The 21,863-nt window shown below is 41.7% G+C and overlaps 1 protein-coding gene and 1 long non-coding RNA gene across 9 annotated transcripts in view; both read left to right on the top strand.

The window, feature by feature from the left end:
* Positions 1-21,863, top strand: part of TANC2 (tetratricopeptide repeat, ankyrin repeat and coiled-coil containing 2) — a 1,999,198-nt gene that overhangs the window by 721,874 nt on the left and 1,255,461 nt on the right. The window lies entirely within an intron of this gene.
* LOC138301911 (uncharacterized) lies at positions 6,887-20,029 on the top strand. Its single transcript, XR_011205157.1, has 3 exons — positions 6,887-7,087; positions 18,920-19,002; positions 19,116-20,029. It is a non-coding gene; the product is annotated as an uncharacterized lncRNA (long non-coding RNA).

A 21,863-nucleotide genomic window follows, 5' to 3' on the forward strand; every position in this document is an offset into this window, starting at 1 on the left:
TACCGAAGGTAAGTAACTCGTTCATCTTGGCTATTTTCTCTGGCCCTTCCAGGAGAATCCACAATTCTTGAGTACTTTTAGAATCGCAGGATCTTGGGGAAAAAAGGACATACATTTGCTGCGGACACCTTATGTCGACAAAACGTTAAGCCTCAGTACAGACTATACCAAATAGCCAAAAAAGGGCTCAGCACTTGGGGGTAAAAGGGCCATCAGCTGAGGGCTTAACTGTTTTATCAATAAAACCCACCTTCAGGACACGTCTTCTGAAGTATTTTGGCTGCCATCATATTAGTTTGTGACACAATCTACTAGTGTTGACATTTATATTACTATTCATTTTCTAATGTAATGACCAGCAAATATGAAATTGTAAACATGTTCTAGACTTAATTTTCTCAGCACATCCTCACATTTCCTCATATTTATGCTGTAAGAAATTGTATTATTATTTGGGCTTGGTGACTACTCGCTTCAAGAAGTACTTACAACCTTTGACAGGGTAAACCCTCCAAGTCACTAAATTAACCTTAGCTGAACCTCTTATAGCTACACCACAGCAGACAGGCTTAATTTGAGACTATCTGTAAAGTATTTCTGCAATACTAAACAGTGATAAAGTCATAATGACAAACCATTAAGATTACAAACCAAATTACAAAAATTAAGTAAAAATTAAGAAACCAAATGCCACCAAAATGTCAACAATCAAATACGTTTAACAAGATCTATTATTACTGCAAGGTTTTAAGAAATAGCACCATAAAGTGCTAGATGGCAATGATAGTCTATTATCGCAGTAGAGAGGCACCTAGGTGCAATTTAATGGTGATCTCCATGGAACACAGGTCAGAAACACCAACCAGGTTCTTCCAGATCAAAGAATTGACCTGCTTTAGTCTTTTAAGTCCCAAACAATCACAGAAGTAAAAGTCTAAAGCCCCCAAGACTTCCAGAGAGGCACTTAAAGACTCATAGGGGCCAAAAGCAGGGTCCAGTCCAGGTCCAGTTGCCACTGGTAAATTGGGTACTTCCAGGTGAAAACCTCTTGCTGCTTGTTTTCCTGAAGCCGCACAGGTCAGTGAGCTGACTCTTAGAGTCCACGTTTTAGTCCTCTGTATTAGAGAGGGCAGGTTTAGTCCTTCAGAGCTTCTCTCAGGTCACAGAGAGCGGATAATCTTATTGTGAGCTTCATCAGGTCCAAAAAGTGTTCTGAAGAAGGTACCTGGAGGTGCCACATTTATGCCTTGCATAAGCTAGTGGGTGGGCACTTCCTAACCAATGGGGTAAAGGTTACAGTGTCAGCCTTACCCATCTGTCAGTAGTTCCTGTTTGTTTCACTGCAAACAACCTCAAAATGCCATTTGTCAAGGCATTTTCAAAATGGCGTAAGTCTTTGTTGATGCTAAACTTGGGCTCTGAGGGCCCAGAGTGTGTGTGTAGGAGTATTGTAGGGAAATTACCAGTGTCTCTCCACATCCCACTAAAATCCAGTTTGAAGCAGGTACTGTACCCCCAACAAATCCAGAAACAGTAGTCTGGTAGGACAAAAGCAGAGTCCTTCAACATCCAGGCAGGGTTTTAACAAGAAATGTCGTAGTATCCTCTTCTCTCCCTTTCAAGTGCCCCCCAAGTGTTACATTTGGCTCAACAGACCTGTTAAGCAGGATTTGACAGTATGTTGTCACACAATGCCCACAGCCCCCAATCTGAATATTCTATGGAGTTCAAAGGAGTCATCTCTGCCCTTTCAGCCTATTGTTTGTTTCTGAGAGGCATTTCACACCTTGTTCATGCCTATCCAAGGCTGAGCACGGGCAGAGAGCTGGCAGAGGCTTATGCTAATTAGCCTTCTAATAGTTCAGACAGTTGAATGGTAGCTTTCTAAAAGTCATTGAGGTAGCTCGAGCCATGTGGCAGGGTGGGATAGGGACCCACATATGGGCATACATGTCAGACTTAAAACATTCACTGCAATAAACCCAACGCTTTGGAAGTAATGTGTGAATGATTCTAAGCCACTATCAATCGCTCAGATCTGCTTTCTAGTCCATCATTCTTCACACACTATGCCATTCTAGATTGAAAAAGATGGTCTGTAATGCGATCCATGTGATCACTAGCGGCTGTGATTAATTGAGGCAATCCTTTTATCACTCTGTTTGTTGCAGAAAGGACAGTTCATCCTGAATACATGTTCTGATAGGACAAAGTCTGATTACATGAACATATAGGGAACAGGTCCTTCATATGTCTGGAACACTTTCTTAAGGATTTATTCTTGTCTATTTTAAGCATTTGCATAGTAATATCAGTTGATTTATACTTGATTGTATCATGCCTCTTGATCTTTCTATTTTTGTATTGTTCAGTGCTTTAAATATGTTCTTTTTCTGTTGAATGAATACCAAAAAATCTTACTTAAAACTGGACGATCATTTTTTTGACTAGTAACGTACTGCTCCACTTTATAAGTCATCGGCATCTTTAATGTGAAAAGGTGTATTTGCATTTCATACCTATTTCTATCCTTGACTAGTTGCTAATAAGACTAATGGGAAGCTCCATTTCCTCTGATTCTGTAGGTTAGATTTACATCAGATCCTGCTGTGAAAATAACAGCTTGTCTTGAAGGTGTCTAGAATTCCTGTACTAAAATAGAACTGCAGACACGCTGAAATGGCAAAAATGACACTCCGACGCATAAAGAATAAATTGTCAAAACCTCATTCCCGAGCCCCCTATCCCTGATGTGTAGGTGAAAATCCTTATTAAGAACTAGCATTGTGTATGACTTTCTTACCTCCTACTGTCTTTCTGTGGGTACCGACAACGTGCGATATTTTACTGTAAAATTGGGTGTATTAAGAAATTATTTGTCAGTGAATTCTTTGTTGTGTTTTTTTCATTGCCTTTAGATAGTGGACATAGAATTCATATGTGCCTTATGCATACAGTGTTGATTTCCTCTGTAATCTGAAAGTTGTGATATTAGTTTGAGAAAAACCTGAGTTGACTACTACATAGTTCGTGACATCCTTGTTCAGAATGTTACACCGTCTTGTAATAACAGTCTTTCCTGTACCGGGGATCACTTATGAGACCGATTTGGCACAGGCTGAAAATAGAATAGATTGTTCCCTTGGAATTTATTGTCTCTGCGTTTCATTTCTCCACTGACATTCTATTAAAGCAACTTTTAAAAAAAAAAGAAGAAACAAATCTCTTCTTAGTTGCTTGGAGAGCTTTCCCTGTAAAAGACCACCATCAACGTTTTATCTTTGCCTGCGGAGGTCAGCAGTTTTCTCTGCTTGTTCTATAGAAGGGGCCAAAAGAAAAAGGGGCCCTTCATCCAGTTTCTAGATTTTACTTCAGGGCTATTCGGTACTGTATGCCCCACGTACGTTAGTTATTTTCAATGATACATCAGCTGAGGTGGGCCTGGGCTACCACAGTCGATAGGGAAACATGGCAGAAGCCACCAGCACTTTGGCACAGCAATGCTGGACCTTCCACATGTATGACTGGTGGTGTTGACTGTGGGCTTCTCTGGTTTCCCTCTTGGTCCTTACATACAGCTGTGAGGGACTGTCCTCACTATCTCTGCTCTGTCTTTGGCCTAAACACAGAGAGAGCAATTACAGAAGCTCCAGTAGAAATTAGGATAATACAGTGCTTCCACAACTACGAATCAATGTTTAGAATTCCAAACTTTTGCTACCCACCTAGCTTTAATGGATAAGAGGTGGTTGTTTTTTTAATGTACTTAAAGCATCGTGTGGTAGTGCACTATAATTTACAGACAGACATTTTCCGTTGAAACGTGCACTAAATTTGCACAGATTATACAGTTTTACTGATAAAACTACACTGTACTCAAATGATAATGGGTGGAAATCGAATTTCAGTGAATATCATCTGTGCATCACCAAGTAGTGTCTTCATTTGTTTTGATCCTATTAAGACCTTTGTTGCCACCATAGTTCTGAATTTTAAAACGTGCCTTTTTTGTTTTCCTAGCTGCTGAATATGCACAGTTCGTTTTCAGTTACTTACATTTTGTTCTTACACAAAAGGTGCATCCTGCAGCCTTTCTTTTCACACTCGGTCTGCTCTAGCAAGATTGCCACATAGTCCACTTTACTTTTATTTTTCTAACTGCAAAGTGAGAGGAGTTTTAAACATTATTCCCCATGTTAAAAGAATAAGCTGCAATTTGTCAGAAGGCACTATCTGCCAATTGACTTATTTCTTTGAAGTGCAGCAGCTATGACATATTCAAAATGTAAAGGCATCTTTATTTATTGCTTTTCGCTACCCACAGTTTGGGAAACACTGGGATAAAAGATAATAAATTAAGCAAGAGCAGGTTGTACAGAGCACTGAGAAGTCCGGCTTTCTAGATGTTGCGCGTGACTGCAACATAGGCGTTGGTAGTATCAAATCAGGAAGCTGCTTAGTGACCCTTGTTTGGAGTTCTACCACCTCTTGCTTAGGTCTTGCCGTAGATGCCTTTAAGATCTAGCTTGAGGAGAGGTGAGGAAAAGGCAGGTGAACACGTTTCCTTATCTATTAATGATAAGTACGGGTTGGATGCCTTCCCTTACCTTTAGTAAGTGCAGCCTGTGAGTGTGATAAAGTAGAGCTTCCACTTTGTCTAACAAAAGACAAAATGAGCAGACTAGAATTAGACCAGAAAAAGGTGCCAAAAACATCAGCTGAAAGTTCCAGCAACAAACTAAAAAGACACCTGGAATAGACCAACAGCACCTGGCACAGTAAGAAGGGGAAAAGTCACAGCTTAACTTAACTGCTTGAGACTAATCAACTGCATAATGAACAGTAATCAACTAGGAAAATCTCTAGATGAAAGAAGGAATTGCTATGCAGTGGGCAAAGAGCTTGACGAAGATTGGTGTCCTAAACGATTGCAGTGCCTGTAGGAACTGCTTATTTGCCTTTAAATATGTCTTAAAAAATTATTCATTTTTATTTAATCAGAAATAGGTGAGCTCCATATTGGCTTAAAGCCCTTCCTCTGGAATAACAACATGGCAAAACACGTTTTTTTGGAAAAACATTTACGACTTTTGGTGTTGAAATAGTATTTTTACTAATTTTTTTTAAACTATGTATCTTCTTTTAAGGAGTCATTGTCTGCTTGTTAAGCAACATGCCAAGCTCCTGAGCCTTGCTCCCCCTCTCTGTGTGGCGGAGGCACACACAGATGCAGCCGAGAAGCCGGAGCTTTGAATCATCCTGCGAGTGACTTGGTATGCTGCTCTCAGTATCACTAAAGGACTATTTCAATAATGCTTCTCAAAATTCGAAGATACTTAATGGATATGTACAAACTGAGTGTTACTAATCCAAATTGTGGAATAAATAAATAGGTTGCGTGTAGGCAGGAATGATCCCACTAATAAACATCATATCTGTCCTTCTCAGCATTCATTTGAATGGAAGGACATAATGAGAAACGGAATCCTGACAGAAAGATGAGTGATGTGAAACGTAATTGCGAGATGCCACATTCAATATGGGAAGCTATGAGATAGGTTCTAAAACATAAGAGGCATTACTTTTATAAATTTGGATAAATCATCAGCAGAAAACCCGAGATATGGCTTAAAACACAAGGCCAGGCCTGGCTTCACGATACAGTTGGCCCAGGTGCGACCAGGGCCTGCATCAGTGCTCGTTGTTTGCTTCTACTTTCCATCGAGGTTGCATCTCAAATCTATGTATAGATTTACATAGTCGGGCAGAATCTATGATAGGTTCATGTAAAATACATGCACTCCAACTATAACAGCTCTTTTTCCCCATATTAGATGCCTAGGCACAGTAATCTTAGACCAAAAGGCAGTATCTGCAAGTCATGCTGCCTTCCAATACTAACAGCAAAGCTAAGGCGTTGTGGTGCCTTCTGAGGGCTACAAAGCGCTATATAAATAGGGATACAATATAATCATTTTGTAGTGGGCACGGATTCAGAAAGGAGGTGACGTGTCAATACCATGTTGTGGCCAGGATGAACACGTTCCCTAAAACCGTAGACCCTGGAGTACTTTGGAGTACGATATATCATGTAGCAAGCTAACTGCCCCCCGTGAAGGCTGTTGTAGGAGTGGAACGTGCCGCTGAAGTTGGGGTGGAGGAAGTGGTACGGGAAAACCGAAAACAATAAAAAGACGTTGTATTTTCTTACTACTACGTTCTTTATAGTTGGTGATAATGCCCAGGGTTTGATGACCTTATCGCTGGATGTTTGAATTGTAACCGCATACAGGACAAGGCCGTAGAAGAGAGGGCAATAGGTACCTTGTTCACTCGCCCATAAGTCACTCGAGTCATCTGATAGGGCACTGCTAGTGTCTAGCGTTTGTGGTACACATTCCCATTCATGCTGCATGAGAAATGCAGTAACACGCGAGGCTGCAGCACAGACGCGGTGCTTTACAAACAACATGTGTTGCATTTAAGCGATCGCCCGGGCCTGGCCGGGCTCCCCTAACCTCTGCTCGCCGTTCCCAGAGGATGATGAGGGGCAACGAGGTTCCTTTCCCCGCGCTGCACGAGCAGCCTGCTTGTCCCCCCTTCGGACGGGGAGCCGAGTCGCAGTCACTTCGGCGGTGATGCGATCAGTCTTGTCCCGGTGAGGAGCCGCCGCTCGCTGGACGTGGGCTGGATCAGATGTCTGCTTTTGCGCAGACTGTGGGCTTGTTCGCTTGCTTCACACTTCTGACCGGAGTCAGGCTGCGGCTGCTCTAGTTTCTGCGGTGTGCGAGCAGCAGCGCTGCAGAGACCGCGGCTTGGGCGTGTGACGGGTTAACTAAAAGTGAATGAGGCGCGGAGACGAGCTCCCTCCAGAAGGCATCGGGCCGCCGGCGCTCTCTGCATAGGCACCTGTGGGTCTCCGGGCTGGCACCTGCTCTGCGGACGGCGCCGCCCCCGCTGTCCTTCACCGGGCGCTCCAGGATGCCGTAGGACACCCTTCAGAGGCGGCGGCAGCATGACCGACATCCTCGGCGGTGAACCAGGGGCCTGCCTGCCGCTCGGTCTCTGCTGCTCGTTAAAACTGCAGGTAATCCCAGGGAGGAGCTGGCTCCGGCTGTGGCTCCAGTAGGCGTATCTTTTACATATGTGTGCGATGTGCGCAGTCTTTGGCCCCGGGTGGGTGTGGGGGGGTTTGGCTTTCCTCTTAGAATATGTGATTATATAGCTTTTTTAAACCTATCTGTCGTCCGCCCCTCCGGCCTCCCCCCCCCCCCCCCCCCCCAAAAATCCGGGGTGGGGAGGGTTTTGCGTTTCCTAGAAGAGGCTGAGAGAAAAAATCACGAGAACGAAGGCTGGAGCTGACAACCCATTTATTATTGATAGTCTGCAATGAAACATTGAGTCTGCTCCGGTTTTATGAGGTTGCTGCATTATTCTCGAGACTGTTTTGCATTGTGTTTGCGGTGTCGCTGAAAGGGGAGAGAAGACGGAGTGCAGAGCTCAGGGTGATGCTGCTCCAGAAGGTACTCCTGTTCAAGGACTGCGTACTTTGTATAAGGCAGTTTGTCTTGCCACGCCTTTGAGTCCATCTGTGGTACGTTCAGTGTCATTGTTGCAGCTTATTCTGCTCTTGTGGTTGTTGAAGAACCGATATTCGGACTGATTGTCTATTGAGGGTGCTCTGGTGCTTGACCTCAAGCTTGTCTTTAACTGGCTGTAATGAGTTCCTTACTCTGCCACAAGAGTAACAAACCAACGCTGGGCTCAATGTTTGCTCACACGATTCGTACTCGAGTGTGCATGTTAAAATACTGCTGGTTCACTAGTTCTACTGTGATGGAGATGTCACTCAGCTCTCACTGAAGGGAGACAAAATCCTCTTGTTTCAATAAGGCGTGCTACAGGGACTGTTAGGTAGATGACTATTAGTTAAACTATTAAGAATTAGAGGTTGGTAACTGGGACTAACGTGATCTTTTTCCCTAGGTGTCTGAGTGAGCTAGAATAGACAACGAGAACCAGCGCTTCATTTGAACCGATGAGACCCACAGTTACCTATTGTTACTCATCGGGCATTTCCTGACAACAAGAAAGGGAAAACACACAAAGTGGAAAGAATGAGAAAGAGGGAAAAGTGTTGCAAAGGGAGAAAGCAAGAACCTGCAAGAGGGAGATAAAGGGGCAGAGAGTGTCTGGTGGTTGATTAAAGAACCATGAGATGGATTCGAGACTATGTAGCCTTGATTTTCGGTGCACCAGTGCGCTTCTGAGCAGAGCTTTGGGTGCCCACACCTATTTTTCTACAAACTAAGTACCAACAAGAATGCATTGGATTTGTAAAGCACGCCTTACCACCCTGGAGGGGGGGCGGGGTATCCAGGTGCTCAGGATTGTTGCTGTATGTCAGAGCTACTCCTCAAAGAGCCATGTCTTGAGCTTTTTCTGAAGTCGGGGAGGGTGTGCGAGGTGCAAAGGTCTTTCCTGGTCTTGGCAGCGAGGTAAGAGAAGGAGCACCCTCCGCTGCGGATACGTCAGACTCTCTTGACATGTACAAGGGTGAGAGTTGTTGAATGGAGCTCCCTGGTTGGCTGGTGGAAGGAGAGTCTACGGTCGAATAGCTTGCGTTCTGTGTTGTGGAGGGCTTTGTATACGATGATAAGAGCCATCAATTTGCACCTGTTGTGCACCAGCAGCCAGTGTAGACCTCGGAGGTGGGGGTGTTGTGGGTCCTTCTCAGGAGGTCTAGGATGAGTCTCGCTGCTGTGTTCTGGATGGTCTGGAGGCAGTAAAGTAGCTGGGCGGGGAGTCTGACAAAGAGGGCGTTTCCGTAGTCTAGTCTGCTGGTGATGACGGCTTGGGTGACTGTCTTTCTGGTTTCAATGAGGATCCATTGGAAGATCTTCTGTAGCATGCAAAGATTGTAGAAGCTGGAGGAGGCCACTGTGTATATCAGCTGTTCGAAGGTGAGTTTGCTGTTGATGATGATGCCGATGTTGTGGGCCTATTCAGACGGTGTCAGGGGTTGTCCAAGCAAGGAGGGCCACCAGGAATCGTCCCAAGGGAAGGGGTTGCTTCCCATGCACATTTTGGTTTGCATTCCGCTTTCCCACACAGATATTCATAAAACACTTACATGCTATAATGCCACCCCATCCCACCTCTAACATTATTCTTCCTCTCCCATGCCCAAATTTAAAACAAGCAAGTGGAGACACAACTAAATATCATGAGTGGAGGATTTCCACTTTTGTTACCTCATAACAATGAATAACTAAATTCAGGATCCAGTGTTCATACTACTAACGTTAACGAGAGACATATGTAACAGCAATGTAACCATAATCTTATTTGAAGCAAATATATGATATCTGAATTTCGCAAGATATTTTTCTCCAACAATGCCTTCTAATTTTTCTTTTTGCAGCAATACAATTCTTTTAAGGCAGCTTCCTAGATACCAATCAAGAACATTTTGTTTAAAGATCACTTTCTACTTCTCCTATACTAACGTGGCTGGGATATTGATGGTCGGTGGGAGGGAGATAGAGAAGTTTATGCGAGTTTCTATATCAAGTAGATTATTTCAACTCTTCCCATTTTACTATTGATAACCAGTGGGAAGAATTACAATAAACATTACTATTGTTGTCGTGGTGTCACGTTAAACATGTTTGGCTGTGGTTGTAATGCGCGGGAATGTTTTAGAATTCTAAAATACCAAGAGGGAGACTATTACCAGTGTCATTTGACTATGAAGTTGGCAAAGAGGTATGCTGTTTCTCCCCATGTACACAGAGCTTTCTTCTCCTCTTTCCCAACCCGCATTTTCAATCTTTTACTCATAAGACGCCCTTTGGTGAACCTTCAAGCACAATATGGTTATCTGAAATTGTGCCGTTACCACCTCAACCAGCAAGGAAACTGGTAGTGAAGCAAGAAAACTGGTAGTGCAAAGTGCGCCTCTTAGTAGAATTCACTATTGTGATGCATTTTTGGTGGGAGTCCCCGATTATTTAATAACAAGATTATGGAATTCAAACAAAGGCAGCAGAACTGGCCTTGAACAAATCGAGGTACTTTTCTTCAAAGTCTGCTTTAAAAGAACTGCATTGGCTGCCAGTTACAGAAAGAATAGCATACAAAGCCATGTTGATAGACTACAAAGCACTGAACTCAGCAGGTCCACTGGCATTGTGAAAGCTTTTCAGCCATTATAGGCCTCAAAGGCATCTGCGATCATCTTTAGACAATTTAGTCTGTGTTCCGGGATTTACGAAAGTGAGGGCAGGGGGAATGATCGTTCCAAGTTAGAGCGGCAAACTAATGGAACACACTTCCTGCCCATCTCGGGTACAGCACGAATCTCTCTAGTTTCAGGAAGGGTCTTAAGATCCAGCTCTTTCCAAAATAGCTGCTGACCTTCTGAAAACAGACTAAATATGATTTGAGCTCCACAGTTTGTGTGACTTGTGCATTGGGGGAATGGAACTGGTTGGTCTCTATAGCTCCAAGATACCTTTCAGGAGAACATTTGCGCTTTACAAATGCATAACTAATAATAATACAAATGCATAAATAGTTTCTAGCAGAAGATCGAATAAGCTTTCCACATTAATGCACATAAGTGTGAAAAATAAAACAGAATGAGTGCCATGTAGATCTTCTTGGATGAATTAAGGCTATTATAATTTCTGCAGTTGGAGAGTGGTCTCCAGTGTCAGTCTACTTTTTCATTCATAGTTACATGTGATCCCTGTAAGGTATACAGTTGGGATTTCTGTATTTGAGACCTGCTTGGCAGAAGTGGAATACAAGAGCAGCTGGCCTGTGCCTTTCCTTAACACTATTAGATTACTGATTACTATACTTGGGGTGGCTAAAATTTGACAGGATTCTGTTTGCTTGAATTCCCTCAGAGTACATACATTCTGGTGCCAACTACCTGCAGACAGGCTGCAACGTCACCATGGATTGCTTAGTTGGTGCTGACTGAAAGCTTTCCCTAATCAGTGGAGCCAAACTTTACATTAATATGGTGCTGTGAGGTGAGAGGTAAACCCTTACAGGTGAACCATCAGGACCACAATTTAGGCGAATCATTAATCATTTTCTCTGCATCTAGCCAGCAGGCAGGGCAGACTCTATGATGGTTTGAGTATTAACAGTGGTTCCACATAAAGTAACAACATTTTAGTAAGACACTAACAGGGTCGATATGAGTCATATTTAGTCCCAGTTAAAGCTGTCCTGGTGGACAAGTGAAGTTCAGCTAGGTTGGGCTGCATACAACAAAAAAATGCCCATTCAGATAAAAAAAACTTTCCTGTTTTCTACAGGTTGCTTAATACAACGTGTCAATTGTATTTAGAGTTAGTAATGAAGTGTTACAGGGTCCTGAGTACTGTCAGAGAATGCTCATCTCCAGGAGAAATAACTATTGAATGGTTTGAACCTAAGAATATCACAAGAATGAAAATAGCTAAGTGAAAGTTAGGGTTTGAGCTAATCTAACCCGTAGCTCATTCAGCTCTTTTGCTAAGTGATCTAACATAAACTTATGGCTTACATTTGTATAGTTCCCTGAGTTCTATAGTGGAAGTGAGACCTCAGGATCACTGGAAGGTTGTGGCTCGGAGGTGACACACACATACAGGGCTGAAAAGACTCTTGGGGCTTGAATAGAGTTTGGTGGATGGGTACTCCATCATAAAAATGACAGCTATGCTGTCCAGTTTATTGTCTATGCATTAGGGGCAAAGCAACAGTTTGTATGGTCAGTTATACCAATTGTGCGGATAAGATTGGCAAAGGAACACTTTTAACTTAGGCTTTGATATATGACTATTGGATCATACAGGTATGACTTATCCATGGCCTAGGATTAGTCTCTGCTATTTTGACTGTTTGCAGAGATGGGGGTATGGCTTGAAAGTTTGGTTTTAAGGGTTTACAAAGTAAAGGCCCTAGAAGTTGGAAAGTCCGGAACTTGGAAATGTAGCATGGTGGCTTATGTGTAACTTGAAAGTTGAGGTTGGTGGATCATAGGTTTCAAGTAGGTGTGGATTGGGCTAGGATGACAGAGAAGTAGTTTGTCACCAAACTGTTCACCAAGGCAAGTATAGGAGAGGCAGAGGGACAGTAGCTGCACCCAGTAAGAGAGGCAGGCGCTTTTGAAAAAGGAAGTCATAGGATCTCGGTTTTAAAGGAGCTCAATTTGTGTGACCTTAATGCCACACAGTATATGATCTCACTGAGTTAGTTTGTGATGCATGTCTCGGAATGGGATTTAAAAGTAGGAAAGGAGTAAAAACAAAATTAGGTTTCATACGGGAGAACCTGAGAAAGAAGATAATATCACTGAAGACAGAGGTGTAGAGCATGTTCCATTATCTCGGGATTATGATTGGAAAGGTATAAAGAGATCAGCAGGTGTGCTAGGTCATTAAGGCCTGATGAAGTTACAAAGTAGAGTATGGCGTTGACACTGTTGAAGGCTGTGGATCAGTCAAAAAACATGGGGATGGAAGAAGGTGCAGTGTGATAGGCAATGGTAATAACGTTTGATTTAATATTGATTTCATAGAGTGTAGGCCTACAGACACCATATTGGTAGGGTTTGAGGAGATTGTTAGAAGAAAGATTAAGCGTGAGGTGATTGAAAACTACCTGTTGTAATATCTTTGGAATATAGTGGAGTTGAGATACTAGACAAAACTTGGAGGGAGGTATCAGCAATGATTCTTTTTCCTATGAAAATGCAGAATCTCTCCACGTTTTAAACAAGTTGTTTAGCTGCCCAGGTGAAAGGGGTGGCCGAGAATAATCGTGTTATAGAAAAAGGTTTGATAGTCTGATGACTGGATCAGATGGTGCACAGGATGGGTTGCAGATTGATAATAGGAATGAGTTTTGATGGGGAATGGTGAGAGTAATTTTGGGTGAGGTCGGGATGTGGTATGGATCTAAGAGTGGTGGAGGAGTGATCAAAAGTGCTGTCTGGGTATTTCAGATGGTGGTGATTTTCAAGGATAGTTATGTGATAGTCATTGGTGAATAAGGATGGGTCATTTCACAAAATTGGAAAATGTGTAGCTTTTATATTTTCTTTATAGTCCCAAGTTTGATATCTGTGTTGAAATGAGCAGTGTACCATTACTGAAATTTAGTGTATGTACGCTGATATTACATAATAGAATGTGCAGATTCCATTCCATAGACAATGCACATATTGGTATTGCTGGACTCAAGACACCCAGGTAAATAATTCTATGATTAGCGTTTCTAGATAGCCGTGTTACTAATTACTCCATTTGATAAATTGCAACAAAATATTGAATAAATTAAAAAAAAAAAATACCTCCACAGTTCTCATTCTCTTCTTCACACTGTTGTGAAATAGTGATGTGGGGCTTGCAGAAATATACAGTCTCAGGTGTGCCAGAAAAAAAACGTGTATAGGTGTAAAAAGCGACCAAACTATATATGCGTTTGAACAACTTAATACTTGCATGTTTTAAAAAAAAAAGCTCAGGCACAGACTTGAGCAAACACCCCAGCAGTGTAAGTGTTAACTCGTGGCCAGATGGAGATGGGATAGTATCGGTTTTGATGGGGGGTACTGTGTTTAATACATATGAGATTTACATGTTTTTATACACGTATGAGATCTAGAGCTTTCCTTGGAAATGTGTTGGTGAAAGATGTTGAGTAGCCAGGGAGACGTTGTGAAAAAAGGGTGTTTTGCAGGTAGTCAGTGACTGAAGTGGCCAAGAAGGGTAATTGGTGTGGAGGGAGCAAGTGAGTCCAGGACTGTATTGAGTTTGTCACCATAGGGGCGGTTAGACTTGCGTAATGTTTGCTTTTTAGATGCGAAAATGTCTGATCAGTAGTGACAACGGTAGTTGGTAAGGTGGCTGGTGTGGAAATGATTCGGAGAGTTTTTTTAAGGACTGTAGTCACTAGTGAGAGATAGTGCAGGAGCATTTCCCTTTATCACCGATGCACTCTTACTTGAAGTATTTTTGTCAATTGCTGCTGCCGTCATGTTTCTTTTCGCAGTTGAAATGTATATCACTGGACATTAGCCGTACTTGTTGCTTTCAGAAAAAACATTGCAAATCAGGCCGATGTTGTCACTTCATGCAAAACAACGTAGGCTAAATGATTGTAAGCACACTTCCCATTTCTCAGTTATATGCATATTTGGGTGTTTGAAAGATGTTGGAGACTGGATACTTAAAATGCTGCCATTTCCCTCACATATTGACACTTCAGATAATAAGACTTGAAAATATTTAAAACACCAAGTTTGGCAGTTATAATGTAAACTATAAAATATAGTAAATTGCCCTATTCTTGTAGACTTGTAGGGATAATATATAGTTTAGGCTTGTATTGCAGTGTTAGAAATATTTTTCCCTGGGTCATAATATTATGTTAATTCAAAATTATGGAGACATGTTATGAAGCCTTTTCCTAAGCATTGCATGTACAGTGTGTAGAGTGAAAGTATTGTCTAGGGTTGTTAAAACATCTGCTTGTTAAACCATGGGCCTGTATTCGTCCTTGGTGGAGGGGACTTCTACGTCACAAGCGCGACAGATATTCCACCCGCCGTATTATGGTCCCATTATAGCCTATGTGGATCGTAATACGGCGGACTGGATATCCATCACGTTTGTGATGGAGTATTCCCTTCACTATGTTCTAAATCAAGCTCTGCGTCTGAATATCGCAAGGTACTTCTTCATTTTCAGATGAGTTGATTGTGTATTCCACACTGCTTGGTGAACAAGAATGCTGTGACTCCTCAGATGATTGGCATGACAGCACATTTAGTGAATTGTGCTCCCATTTGAATGCATATGAGACAAGTTGCTTCTCTCATGATCAGATATAGTCTGCAGAGTTGAACATGTGTAAATGTATCACCCTTGCATATTTTTAGTGTGTGTGGCCTGGTAATAGGGCCAGGGGCTATACCAATCCATTAAACATTGTGGGCAATAATGCCAAAAATGTTGCTTCGCCATTTGCCTTCATGCCTAATAAAATATTGGTTACTGCAGAACGCAGAGGAAGGAATATAGACTTTGTAGTATCAGTAGGTTAAAATTTCAAACAATTATTTCCAAAATATTTAAGATTTGCAGCATATCAAATCACTTATACACATAGTAGGATACTTTCTACAGCTAAAGCATTGTCCCTAAGAAATATTTTTTAGGTTGATTAAAGTTGTCTCAAACTCAGTCCTGTAAACAAAGTTTTAAAAAATATTCCTGAACAGAAATATTGAGTACTGGTGTGTGACATACTTGCAAATTGTGTAGGGCAGGCATCCAGGTTGCATTTTGATGGCTTGGGTTTTGAGAGTATTTCACATATTAATATCTTACTCATCTCTTGGTGTGCCATATTAATCAGTGAAATTATATTTCTTGCTCATTGTTACAACATAGTATTTGTCAAACTGGATTTGTAAGGTTTAATCATATGGAATCAAGAAATTACTTATATTCGTAGAATTGTGCTTGGCCATTTTTCCTTTGTAAATGCTAGTGACTAGTGCTTGGACCTTCTCTCTACACATTTCGTTGGTGTTCCTTTGCAAAGACAATGTTTTGTTCCTTGTTGTAGGTCACCTTATATAAATTACAGTACTTATGCATATTTTTGTGAGTTTCTCTTTTAAGTTGCTTTACTAATGTAAGCATCAGTTAAGTTTTTTCATGAGGGGGTCTGTAGGAAATCTGCCAAGACCTCTGTCCTTTTGCTGACCGATTTTCATATTTTAAACGTGTACAGTGACTCACATGGGACACTCCATGATTTGGCACATTCATAGGTGGACCTGACGTTAATTCCTACTGGTAAACGAATTGAAGAAACTATTATTACAGAAACTTGGATGGTGGAGACAGACCTTCAGCGTTTAAAAAAAATATCTGATGTCAGTTATTAAGTCTTGGTACCCTTTGGAGATGAGGCTTATGAAGTGTCCGGGTTACGTGCTTTGCCATTCTAAATTCTTGTTTAGATGGACTCGTTATAGATACATTATTTTTGGGGTGCGCGGGATAAGGTTAGGAGGTAATTAGGATTCTTATGAGGTCTGGGTCGTCAGTACTCCTTTTTTCAGAAACACATGACCAAAGATTTCATCCTTCCAGAAAAAAAATATTTAGGCTCTCCTGTAACTTAACTATGTACTGTAGATTTGGAAACTGTCTCATCAGAGGGAGGGTTGGGGAATCTTTCCATGTTTCTAAACTACTCTAGTGGAAAGTCCAGAGGTTGGTAACCCAGGTTGTGCCTCCTCTCTGCCTCTGAAATGAGGCAGGCGGATTGGAAATAGAACATTCTGCTGATCATTGTTTTCTTGCTTTGCTATTTGACACTGTGGAAAAATATAATACTGTTGAACTTGTATGAGAACAGTATGTCCTTTAACCCCATGTTATGATTCAGATGAGTAATATATTGGCTTCATTGAGCCCCACTACATAAAATAAGGTTTGCATCAATGGTGTCCGTCATATCAGAGTAACCAACCAGTTGGATCTGATGGATTTTCAGAAGGTTGTTACTGGGTTGACAGCTAGTTCCCCTCCTTAATGATTGTCACAGAAGAAGAGAGGAGAGATCTTCTCTGCAGCTAATTTGACATACTTAGGTAGGTGCTTGCCTCAGCAACACAAGCCTTGAGTCACTGCTCGCGGATTCTGTCTGATGCTGAAAATAAGTTGTTTTCCTTTGTCAGTCTGTGTTGAACGTCCACTACAGGTAACCACTCTGCCTCCAACCCTGGGATGATGAGACTGGCTTCACAGTTAATCGGCCTTTGCTCCATCTTTGTTGGTGCAAGTGAACCTGGGTTTCTGGAGGAAGCATTCAAAACAAGATCGTACGTAGACAATTATTTACAAGCAGCATTGTGTGGATGGAAGATTGCAGGGTGAAATTATGTAAATTCTGAGGAAAAATCATCAAAAGATTGCAACACCATATTTGGGGCGGAGGGGTGAAACATCCTTGCAACAACCAGACAAATAGCATTTATGCTCTGGGTGGGAATTTCTTCTGTAGGACTGAGTGCGAGTGTTTTAACAAAATACGTTTTTGTCTATGGTGCAAAGAAATCTAGAGCCATAGCCAGTCAGCTTAGCCTAGGCAAACAATCAACTGAAAGCTGACCAAAAACCTCACAATGTGCAGTGCTCATTGCAAAGGTTTTTATTAATATGCTGTTACACTGTGTTTAATAGGTTTAAAAAAGACACGAATTTTCTCAATTTATCGTTCACTGTGTCGTCTATTTTTGTTTTTAATGTTTAGTACTAAGGTGAGATTGCGAAGATTTGCGTGCAAAATAAATCTCCTCTTGTCCCTGCTTTTTCTATTTTCATGGAAGTAATGCATCTAAAAGTGACAAAACAGTATATTTTCTGCTACTTAAAGATTTCGGTCATCCAAAACATGACAGTAACAGAAAGTCCTCTTTGTTCCCTTGAAATTCCAGATTCCCTAATGGATTTGCATTGTTAGCTTTTGTATTTTAGATATTTATCAATGACTTGAATTAGTTAAGAGGTTTTAGAGATGAGCATCTCCCTTGTGGGTTTCAGCAGATTATAAGAAGCAAGGCAAGCTAATTATATGTCACCGAGAGAAAAGAATTACTTCTGTTGGAATTCTGCACCTCGTTTTAAAGCATATCATGTTCACGTTTACTGAAGAATTGAAAATTTAGGTTTAGCAGAAGATTAAAGGTCTGTGTGTCACAAGTAGCAACTTTACTCTTTTTTTGCCTAAAGGTTACTGCCTCGGCATATCTCCTTCATGCTAACAACTGCATATTTCAATGTAGCATAAACTTTCTGTACAAGAAACATTTTCAAAAATACTGCATTGTGTCCGAACATTATCATCAGTAATACAGCCTGCACTAATATAATGTTCAGCCTATCTTAACTGGTTACATAGTGGGAGTTGACGTGTGACTTAGATGTATTTTGTTAATGTATTATCCCAATTTCGTATCCCTGCTAGGTATAATACAAATCAACAAGTGGAAAAAAGGACCAACACTAAAGCAAAGAGCAACAAAAAAACAAATGTCTTAGTCAAATGATAATTCTACAATAATTAAATAAAATAAGAGTCACAAACGTCATAGCCAAATCCAAATTCCAGTACTTGTCTGAGGTTAGTTGTAACCATTGTGCTCCCACTGTGTTTAGAGGAACTCGAATTCATAATTTGGACTGGTCAAGCCTTCTGCAGTAGGGGAAGATGGCTGCGCTGCAAGATACTTTTATGGTGTCTTGTGGTCAGATGCACCTTGGCTACTCCTGGTGAGTGATACAGTCTGATTTCACATTGAGCAGGCTTTACACCATCCCGAGAAGGATTGTGCTGTGTGTTTAATTGGCACATAATGCCATCAGAATATGGAAGTGCCCCTTCAATTGCAGGAGACAAAAGGCAAAGTAGTCCATTATAAGATAAGAGGCCACAGGAGTCTTTGACATCTGCTCTCTCAGCTTACAATAAAGTAATATGCTTGACATTTGAGACCACAGGTTTTTCCACAACTTCTGAGGTACATCCCTCTGTGCTTGGGAGATGCATGAATTCATCAGGGGCAACAGGGAAGGATAGAAGTCCACCTAGGGGCATAGGTCCCTACTGACAGCCATCTACGTCTGCACTGAGGTATAGTGTGTAACCTCTCAGTGGGCAGACAGTACCCTACTATTTTGTGAGATGAGTGGGAAGGTGCATGTTCTTAATATTTGTAAGGACAAGGATATAATGTAAAGGCTATAAAAAGTAATAACATTCGTTTTCCATTGCTATCCAATTTAGTCAAATACTAAATTGGACTGAATCATCCAAGTGTTGGTTGTCTTCATAGGAAATATTTTTGACAAATTGAGAAGACCCTGGAGGATCCCAACCCTACTACTCCAAGCTGCCTTTTAATTGTCACCTGCGGAGGTCATGGAGTCACGTGGTTCATGTTTTTTTGTAACCTTTTACGGATTTAACCACTATTTCTGTTTGTCCACCACAAGTGTTCAATTTTTTTTTTTTTTCTGGTTCCTTTTCAGGATGTCGCACACTCAAATAAAAATAAATAAAAAAATTGTGCATTTTGAAGATGGCTGCAACTGGAGGTCTCCTAGACATACCTGTTACCTTTATGCAGCTGGGTGGAGCACATCAAATGAAGGTCTTGCTGCACAGCAGATAAAGAGGGCAGTTTTGCAACTAGCTTAATTGTTCATCTCCACCAGGAGGAATGAAAAAGATTATTCCATGTAAAGAGAAGTATCTGTACTTGGAGTGCACCTGGAAATACTGCATGAATATATTAGTCCTACCTGGTTGTCATAATAACTAACTGCCCCTTCAGTGTAGCTTCCTGTTGCGTTGCTAAAGACACTCTGCTCTGTCATACCAGGAGAAAAGTCTTTGAGGTACCAAGGAGTCCAAGCCATGACTACAATTCCTGACCTGTCTGCTTTAAGTAGAGTTGCAAATATTGACCTGTAAATCAGATCGAATATTGATTAGGATGTTTTAAATAGCACTTAAATGTGGCCATATGTGCAATAACAATTCCCCTGCCCAAACCATAGGGTCACATAAAGGATTGGCATGCGGGGGCAAGTGTATCTGTACCGCAGCAATGGTGCAGAAGAGCTATATTGTGCAAGAGGTCTGAAGATAGCCGCGAGTTTGGGAGCTACAGTAACGATTGGAACAAATAGTTTTACAGATATGGACACTACAGGCAAACAAATATAGGCAGGACAGAAATTGACAATGCGCTAGCAAGAAAACAAAATACTGAAAGTTGCAGAATGTATATTTTGTGTTGATTATCTTGCTTTTTTAATTTAAACATTCCCTATTTGAATCTAGAAGAGAGAACTACATGTTCAAGAAGAACCTCTAAATGTATGCCCAGGAGCCCCCATCTAATTTGGTTTCCTCACTTGGTATTTATCTTTATGAAATGCACTCTGCATAAACAGTGTGTGTGTGTGGTACTAACTGTACTGTGTGTGGTACTAAGGGCAGGTTCTCTAAAAGAAGAAGCGTTTAATAAAAACACAGAATGAGCATACTGCTGGACTGTCGCCCCCTCGTTGTTCTAGACATGGTATCGGATTGTCCTCTTCAGGTCAAAATGTAAAGATCTATTTATTCAGATACTAAATCACTTCCTTGCTTACACTCCAGCTAATCTTATGGTCCCTTATAGTCACTTGACAATCACCCCATTCTGCAGAGGACCTCTGCACATTGCCTTTAACCACTGTAAAGAGCTCTAATGCCTGTAGGGGCATGTGTACCTGACTAACTGAGGCACAGGTACCGGAAGTGACGACTTGCTGGCATGTCTGATTGACTGAACGTAATGAAACATGATTTCATGTAAGATGGTGACACAGCCACTGGAAGTGAAAGATTCACCCGACTTGCCACCCTGTTTGACCGGAGGAAATGAAATATGACTTTTATGCTTGATTGTTACCATTGAAGAACGGCTAGCAGAAGTGGCAGGTCACCTAGGTTACCTGAGTGGCTGAGTCAAATCTACTGGAAAGGGCAACCATCCGGTATGCCTGATTAACTGAAGGTGGTAATGGTAAGCGATCGCCTAGCAGGGAAACTATAGCCGAACTGTCATTTTGAATGTTGAGCACAAAGCAAAATATGCTGGTTCGCTTGTAAGTGAAAGAAACCAATGAACTGTGACCTTTACTTTTACAAACTTATGAGTGTGGTATCCATTATTAGGATGTGGGGTGACTGGCTAGGTATGCCACTGCTATGAAATCACTCCAGTTCTGCAGAGAACCTCCACATTGCCCTTAAACACGATAAAGAGCTCAAATGCCTCCCGGGGTCTGGACGCCCTATGATGAAGAAAGCACTAAAACTAACTGTTTTTTTGTGAGCTATCCCTTTGTTTCGATACATGAATAGTGCTCTTCACAGAGGAAGCAATCTTTCCAATAATTTGGGGCTGCTTCAATCTTCCATGCATCCAAATAAACTAGCCACACTTTCAAATAGTCTTCATTCTATATGCTGCAGCACGACGGAGGTTGTGGTCCTCATGCCCCCGTTTGCAGTTGCATAGGCGTCACTTCCATTGGTCTCAATTTTCCTTCTTTTGCGAAATCTCTTTGCACATATGCAAAAAAGCAATTTATCAAGTGTATCAAGCACTTTCAAATACTGTAGTGCAGTTCTTCTCAAACCTTTTAGAACTAGGACCTAATTTTTACAACGACAAATGCTTGTGACCCACTTCGTTTTAGCTGACGTGAGGAGGGGGAATTTTTTTTAATGCAATTTCAGACAAGCTTTCAAAATGCTGTGAATGACAAAACTAACATACTGTTTTTTGCGTTCTTCTGTAACAGCATATGCTTGTACGTGACAGAATATTGACCACACCCTTTAATATATTTTTACTATCTGGTGAAGATTTAATCTGCTCATAAAAGCGCTAGATGGTAAATTGCACTGGAGCTGGAACACTTTTTATAGTGGGATACCGGTCTGTGGCATTTGTTCACTAAAATCCAGGAGCGTCTCGCGGTGCTTTGTAGGGGCAGGGCAGTGGGACGAGGGTAATTAATTAAAAAAACATACACACACACACCTGCATTGCTGTCACCAACACCACACCGCTCCTCTGCTGCAGGCACAGGCTCCCAGCCTGCCCTGTGGCCAATCCTGATGCAGCTCAGAACAGCATTAGGATTGTCAGGCACACTGGGAGCCTGTGCCTGCTCTCTCGTGCCCGGCAACACAGTGCCAGGCTGGAGAGGGCACGG

The sequence above is a fragment of the Pleurodeles waltl genome, chromosome 6, assembly GCF_031143425.1.
Source record: "Pleurodeles waltl isolate 20211129_DDA chromosome 6, aPleWal1.hap1.20221129, whole genome shotgun sequence".
NCBI classification, from domain to species: Eukaryota; Metazoa; Chordata; class Amphibia; order Caudata; family Salamandridae; genus Pleurodeles; species Pleurodeles waltl.